At 41.3% G+C, this 8,210-nt stretch overlaps 2 non-coding genes across 2 annotated transcripts; one reads left to right on the forward strand and one right to left on the reverse strand.

The window, feature by feature from the left end:
- Positions 1-2,053: 2,053 nt before the first annotated feature.
- Positions 2,054-2,172, reverse strand: LOC120732215. The gene has a single exon (XR_005695554.1). It is a non-coding gene; the product is annotated as a 5S ribosomal RNA (ribosomal RNA).
- Positions 2,173-2,490: 318 nt separating this feature from the next.
- On the forward strand, positions 2,491-2,609 carry LOC120732221. Its single transcript, XR_005695555.1, has one exon. It is a non-coding gene; the product is annotated as a 5S ribosomal RNA (ribosomal RNA).
- Positions 2,610-8,210: the final 5,601 nt, after the last annotated feature.

Here is an 8,210-nt window from a genome sequence, read left to right on the forward strand (position 1 = left end):
TAAAATTCATAATTGAAACCCAGGGTCAGCTACCAGATCATCTCCTAGAGTCTGGCTTGTACACTGACTGCTACTTCATCGAGGATAACTACAACAAACAGCGCTGGACATTTAAGACCCAGAACAATTTCAATACGAGACACATTATCGATCCAGGAAACTCGATATATAAACTTAAGCGTCTCGATGACCTCGAACAACTGCTGAAGGTTAGGCGGGGACCGGAAACTGGCCAATCATTATTTGTAAGGCTAATCAAAGAAATGTTGGCCTTGGATGCAAATCAGCGCATAACACCCTCGGAGGTTCTGAAGCATCCCTTTTTCGACCCTGGCCTCTCAAGGAGAACCCCCTGCACTGACATGAATAACACAGGGGGAGAACTCCTTGTGCTCTCTCAGCAGCAATCATCGTTTGGGTGGCCAGAATTCTAGGGGAGCTAGAAATTCTTTGGAAAAAAAGCCCAAAACAATAACATCAACAAAAACAAGCAATGAATATGGTCTTAAACTTGGGCACAATTTGGCTTGAAATCCATCAACTAATCTCGCAATATTCAAAGCGGAGCAGCAGACAACTTACCATCACATCAGTCCTTCAATCAGACCTACAACAAACGTCTTCCTTCTCTCACCCCAACCGGTCGCAGCAGATGGCCGCCCCGACCTGAGCCTGGTTCTGCCGGAGGTTTCTTCCTGTAAAAAGGGAGTTTTTCCTTCCCACTGTCGCCAAAGTGCTTGCTCATAGGGGGTCATATGATTGTTGGGTTCTCTGTATGTATTATTGTCTACCTTGCAATAATACATACAGCCTTGAAGTGACTGGTGATGTGATTTGCTGCTGAATGAATTCGGAACTAATTGGAAATCTGGATATTAATTAAATAAACCTGCTTTGAGCATCAATTAATTGTTGTTTGAAATTCTTTATAAATATATAAATATAGTGCCACTCTTCTACTGTTTAAATTGCAACTGTTTAAAACTGACTAATTTATTCATACACTTGAGCATAAACACATGCACAGTAAATGGCCTGTATTTGTACAGCGCTTTACTTAGTCCCCAAGGACCCCAAAGAGCTTTACACTACATTCAGTCATTCACACATTCACACACTGGTGATGGCAGCTACATTGTAGCCACAGCTGCCCTGGGGCGCACTGACAGAACAGGTGCAGAACCTTCAGCACCTCGTATGAAAAGTATTTGACTGTGTGTATGCTTTTAGCAGTGTGTGGATTTGAGAAAATCTAAAATAAATTGAAATTTGTTTTAGAAGTTGTTTTATAAATTTCAGTGCTATATTATGCATACAATAGGACATCTATTTAGATTTACATCTTCCACAGAAAAAACTGCACATTACTGAAACTTAGTACTGTATACTGGACTTTGTTGTTGTCCCACACAGGTTCAATTTCGAGTGGTAGATGGCTCAGTGCTCAGTCAACCAAGATTTTATGATAGTGGGCACAATGAGATAGATAAGCTGCTTGTAAACAGTACTTTTATGCTCTCTTTTTCCATTTGGATAAGAAAGAAAGAACCAGGAAACAAAGGCAAACAAATAATCTGTGCCTTATCCCAGATTCACATTATAGGAACAGCTGCTCAATGACCACTGTAGTCTTTGCTTACTGCACTTTTATCTACATCTATGCAAAGTGATCCACTACACCTACTTTTACAGTTAAATCATTTTATGAGCACTCATGCCATTTTAATCTGAGTTTCTACTCAAATACAATCAGTAAAGAGAAACACAGTCTGTGACGTTTGTTTTGAAGGAAAAGGTATTCCCTGCAAATGTTTATCTGTGTGAGACTATTCAGAAAACAGTCATTTTGTTTTATAGGTGAGACACTTGGCCTCTTTTTTCCTTGTTCTACGTTTGTCTTTTGTCCGATACTCTGGAACACAAGATGGAAAACTGATATTCTCATGTTAAAATATAGAAAAAGGATTTTATCACCCATAAATGTTAACTTCTCATGCCTCTAAGCACAAGCAGGAGCAGAAGTGCCCTCTGCAGTTTTGTGTGTAAGTGCAAAAGCTTACAGCACCTGGTATTCCCAGGCGGTCTCCCATCCAAGTACTGACCAGGCCCGACCCTGCTTAGCTTCCGAGATCAGACGAGATCGGGCGTGTTCAGGGTGGTATGGCCGTAAGCGAGAGAAGAGCACAGAAACAGCCTTTTTAAACATGCTGTGATGACACATGCACACGTTTTCTCTTCTATATAGAAGTTAAAGTCTCCAAACGACAACAATGTTAGAATTACAAAACACACGGTTCTATAATAATCTAACATATGTTATTATGGAGATGTTACTGTGGGAAAAGTATTTCTGCAGCTCAGTGTTGAAGCTGCAGTAAACAACGAATAGCTGCATGCTTTCGCTGTAACATATAAAGCTTGGCACAATAATATAGATCAAACTGTGAGACACTTGCCACTTATAAAATGCCCTTTATATAGCAAAGCTTTCCTTACTGCCATACCACCCTGAACACGCCCGATCTCGTCTGATCTCGGAAGCTAAGCAGGGTCGGGTCTGGTCAGTACTTGGATGGGAGACCGCCTGGGAATACCAGGTGCTGTAAGCTTTTGCACTCCCACACACAAACGGCAGAGGGCGCTGCTGCTCATGTTTATGCTCACAGGCATGAAAAGTTAGATTTCTGGGTAATAAAATCTTTTTTCTATCTTTTTAACATGAGAATATTATATTTCCATCTTGTCTTAAACAGTAATCAGATTAATGATGAGAAAAAAGTAGAACAAGGAACGAATAGGCCATTTATCTCACGTTTAAACAAAATTGATGTTTTCTGAAAAATCTCACACAATAAACATTTACAGGAAATTACTTTTCCTTCAAACAAACATCAAAGAGTTTGTGGTTTTCTTTATTGATTGTACTTGAGTAGAAGCTGTAAAGGAAAATTTCTATTATTCTCATTTAAAGTGTTTAAGTTCTTAAGCATATGCTTAGTTCTGACACTATAATAGACTGTTCAGTGGAAGTTTCTAAACTAGATGAACTTATTTCAGCCCCAGTAGCTGAAGAAGACACCTCCCTATTGCATGAATAATATACCACTGAAATTTATAAAACAGCTTTCAAAAACAAGTTTGAATTTATTTTGGATTTTCCAAATCCACACAGTGCCAAAAGCATACACACAGTCAAATCTTTTCATGTGAGGTCCTGAAGGTTCTGCACCTCATAACTCAACAAGCCCTATTAACTTCTCATTAGTGATCATGGCCGACTACAAGTGTTAGTTTCTCTTCGCAGCGTAAAAAGGATCAGCTTAAAAGCACTTGTTGGATTGACCAATATTTAGAACAACAGAAAGTCCAAGGAACTCACTGTAAACCATTTTAAGCCATTTTTATACACTTACAGATTCGGTTCAAATAATCGTTTGTAATTACAAGTTGTTTGGATATGTTACCACTTGGCCAAGGACTGGAAGAAGACCAAAGAGTCCCCCTTAGATCAGTGGGAATTTGTTATTACTGTGAACTGAGGATCCCAACCCCTTCTGGAAAGACAGCTTTCTGGGCAGACTAGACTATGACTGAGCTATATGTCCACAATGACAACAGTATGTTTGGTGTATCAAAGGTGATCCTTTGAAATCTGAGAACACTGTACCAGATGTTAAGCCTGGTGGTGGTAGGATCATGCTCCAGGGCTGATTTGCCGGATGGAATAATGAAGGAGGAGGACTAGTAAAGTGAGTTTACAATCAACCATTGAAACTGATCATCAGAGATAGAAAACTTCTATATTCAGTGCTACTCCAAATCCTCAACCTCGACTTATTAGTAAAAGAAAACAAATTTCATAATATAATATGTTCTGATGACATTCAGTTGGATCTGATTTACACATCAGAGGCTTGGTCAAGTAAATGAACATGAAATATACAGAATGAAAAATGTGAGTTTTCCATGAACTCCCCTGTATAACCGAGTACTCTAGAGTCAATGGTGTGTTTCGATGTACTGCAGCAGGGTAAAGTTCCCAAGCACATCAGCAGAGCTGCAACAGGATGACTGAAAAAGACAAGAATCGAGGTTTTGCAGTGGCCCGGTCACAGTCCATACCTCAACCTAATATTCAGTGCAGGGAACTTAAGATAGCTGTACATAAATAAATGTCAGAAACTTCAATGATGTGAAGAAACAATGTAAAGAAGAGTGAGCCAAACATCCTTGTGACACTATTGCTTCTAAAAGGTAAATGACTGAATCCTGGAGTGTTCTTAGTTTTTCAGAGTATGCAATAGATTTCTATGAAAACACTCTTTTCCACATGACTGTATGTTTGTTTGTTTTCTTCTGACTGTTCTATGAGGATTAAGTTATGATTTTCTTAACAGTGCAGCAGCAGCTTGAGAATGCCGCTTGGTTAATGGGACGTCTTAAAAGACCTGGTCAAATGTCTTACTGGAAATGTTTGATATCTTCAGTCAGCTCAGTGCAGGTTTCCCCAACCTGTGTTTGAATTCAGACTTTACATGACAGCATTGACTTGCTGCTTAATTTAAAAAAAAACTAGTTCAAGGTGTCCTGCATATATAATATGCATAGTGCATAGTGGTCCCTTGCTATAACGCGGCCTCGCTGTGTCGCAGATTGGTTTTTGCAATTTACATGCTTTTTTTTTTTTTTTTTTTTACAGCGCATTGTGTTCTGCGTCTTGATCAGCTGTCAAATTTACTTAAATCTTCGATCGCTAGCAGTGTGACTCTGAAGTGCTGTACTGTATGTTTGTAAGTTTTCTCGCCAACAAACACAATAATTTGATTTCATTCTGTAATACTGGACTTATTTTTCTACGAAGGTTTTAACTGTGATTGCAGCCATTCCCCAACTCTCTGTGAATGGTACTCATGGCTGTTGATCAGTGGGCTGGTTTCAGTCATTATGCAAATGTCCTGTTTATAAGATGAGGAAACCTGCAGTCAGCTGAGACTGAAGAAGTCACTTGGATGAGTGACGAAACGTTTCTCCCACAAATTGCTACGTCCAGATGAACAGAATCAACTTTTGGAGGTTCCCTGTGCTTTGTTTGGCCTATTGTCATGGCGGGAGGGGATGTGGCCCCCTCACGCGACATCACGCTCCAAAGTCCTATAAGATGTCTGGCTCCGCCTCTGCTCAGTCGGCTAGTGCCTGAGCTCGGATCATATATAAACGCAACACCTTTGTTACTGCTCCCATTCCCCATGGGATGGACGTAGAGACCTAAAATTCATTCCAGATACACAATATAACCATCCCTCCCAAACAGTGGTCACAAATCAGTCCAAATGTGTGGTAGTGGGCACATCTGCTATATTGAGATAATCCATCCCACCTCACAGGTGTGCCACATCAGGATGCTGATCTGACATCATGAGTAGTGCACAGGTGTACCTCAGACTGCCACCCTGGAATGTGCAGTTTTGTCTCACAGCAAAATGCCACAGATGCCACAAGCAATGAGGGAGCGTGCAATTGGCATGCTGACAGCAGGAATGTCAACCAGATCTGTCGCCCGTGCATTGAATGTTCATTTCTCAACCATAAGCCGTCTCCACAGGCGTTTCAGAGAATATGGCAGCACATCCAACCGGCCTCACAACCGCAGACCTCGTGTAACCACACCAGCCCAGGACCTCCACATCCAGCAGGTTCACCTCCAAGATCGTCTGAGACCAGCCACCCAGACAGCTGCTGAACAATTGGTTTGCACAACCAAACAATTTCTGCACAAACTGTCAGAAACCGTCTCAGGGACGCTCAACTGCATGCCCGTCGTCCTCATCGGAGTCTTGACCTGACTCCAGCTCGTCGCCGTAACAGACTTGTGTGGGCAAATGCTCACATTCGATGGCGTCTGGCACGTTGGAGAGGTGTGCGCTTCACGGATGAATCATGGTTCACATTGTTCAGGGCAGATGGCAGCTGAGAATGTCCCAGTTCTTGCATGGCCAGCATACTCACGGACATGTCACCCATTGAGCATGTTCGGGATGTGCTTGACCGGCGTATACGACAGCGTGTACCAGTTCCCACGAATATCCAACAACCTCGCACAGCCATTGAAGTGGAGTGGACCAACATTCCACAGGCCACAATTGACAATCTGATAGACTCCATGCGACGATGTGTTGCACTGCATGAGGCAAATGGTGGTCACACCAGATACTGACCGGTTCTGGGTCCCCAGACCCCCAATAGCGCAAAAAACTGCACATTCCAGGGTGGCCTTTTGTTGTGGGCAGTCTGAGGTACACCTGTGCACTACTCATGATGTCAGATCAGCATCCTGATGTGGCACACCTGTGAGGCTCGGACAGTCTCGGTCGTTGTGTCCTTGGGCAAGACACTTCACCCGTTGCCTACTGGTGGTGGTCAGAGGGCCCGGTGGCGCCAGTGTCCGGCAGCCTCGCCTCTGTCAGTGCGCCCCAGGGTGGCTGTGGCTACAATGTAGCTTGCCATCACCAGTGTGTGAATGTGTGTGTGAATGGGTGGATGACTGGATATGTAAAGTGCTTTGGGGTCCTTAGGGACTAGTAAAGCGCTATATAAATACAGGCCATTTACAGGCCATTTCAAAATATATAAGTAATAACTGAAGAAACAACAGCATGAACATTTGGAGCTTTACTTCTTTTGGGGACATCAGTGAAGACTCATCAGTCTGAATATAATTTATAAGCAGCATCGTGACTGCTGCGACAGATTAAGAATATGACACATATATAAATGTGCCCAATATGTGGGACTCAACAAAGCAGCCATTTGAACTGTTACCTGATTAGGGCACGTGGATGATGAGTCAGCAGTCTGAATTTAATTTACATGCAACACCGAGTGACTTACTGAAAGTAAGGTACAGTTAAACAGATCATCTGTTCTTAAGAATATGAGGACCATATTCCAGACCATAAAACCGGATTATAAGGCGCATTATGCGAAACAAAAGAGTCAGATAAGTCAAACTTTACTTAACTCATTCTTCTTGCTTTCTCCATTTCACAGAATGGGGTTCACAGAGAACCCCAGACACTGGGGTTCTCTCTGAGTAACCTTGCGAGTAACGTTGCGTAGAGACAAAAGTGGACGAAAGAGAGACAAAATTGGGGCTCCACAAGTATAATTATAACATAGACAATATTGATGTAAACGATATTGTCACATCTCATATCTCGTATAAAAATATATCGATATATTTAAAAGCTCGATATATCGCCCAGCCCTACTGCTGAAAGTTCTTTGTTAGTTGTCTCTGCTTATTCCCACACATGGAGCAGATAGAAATCCAATGCAGTCCAGATGAACTCCAGCACTAACTCAGACCTCAGCACTAAGACAAAATCTGTAGCTCCTCTCTTCATCAATGATTTTAAAACCAGCGAGTGTTTGTGGTTTTACAAGAGCTTTGTTTTAAGTATAAAAAATTCTCTGGAGCAGCAACTTGGTTTTTTTTGTAGATTATTTATTGAATGCTGAAAGACAAGCAATGTCTGTGATCTGAGAGAACAGGATGAACAGCCAGTTAGAAAAAATGTCAGAATGTAATGTTTACTTATGCAAGTGAGACAAGAAAGTCAAAAGTTCTTTCAATAACTCTTGTGATTGTGGTATTATTCCACATTCACTTACAAACAATTCTTCCATATTTCCTTAATAATAATATTCCCATTATTATTTATGCAAACTTTACAAAGTTACAGAGCAGCTCTCAAACTAAAAGCAGCATTGCAAGTGTACAGGTTGAAGACCACGGCCGATTGTCACACATGCAATTTCAATATGCTTCTTTATCTTTACGCCTTCGTATTTTCTTTTGTCATATTGCAGTTTGCAGTGCAAAAGCTCCATCTCTTCAGAGCTTCTATAAAGATTGTCATTTTTATAAACACGTTGTTCTTCTTTACAAATATCTTTGACCTTGTTAAAAGTGCTAACGATGAAGGTGTTTCTTATTTTTTTATCTTTACCATTAACATCTTTGATCTTCCGGTCTTCTATTAGTTTATCACATGACTCTTCTGTGTCGATGATATGCTGGTTTGCGAAGTTGTTAACACGTTCGTCAACACTTTCTTGTGCTGATCTGCTAGAAGAAACAGACGACATTTTTGTGTCTGGTTCGATGATACGCTGATTTTTGACCTTCTTAACATGTTCGTAATCCACAC

Source organism: Simochromis diagramma, unplaced genomic scaffold (assembly GCF_900408965.1).
Source record: "Simochromis diagramma unplaced genomic scaffold, fSimDia1.1 OVJJ01000339.1, whole genome shotgun sequence".
NCBI classification, from domain to species: Eukaryota; Metazoa; Chordata; class Actinopteri; order Cichliformes; family Cichlidae; genus Simochromis; species Simochromis diagramma.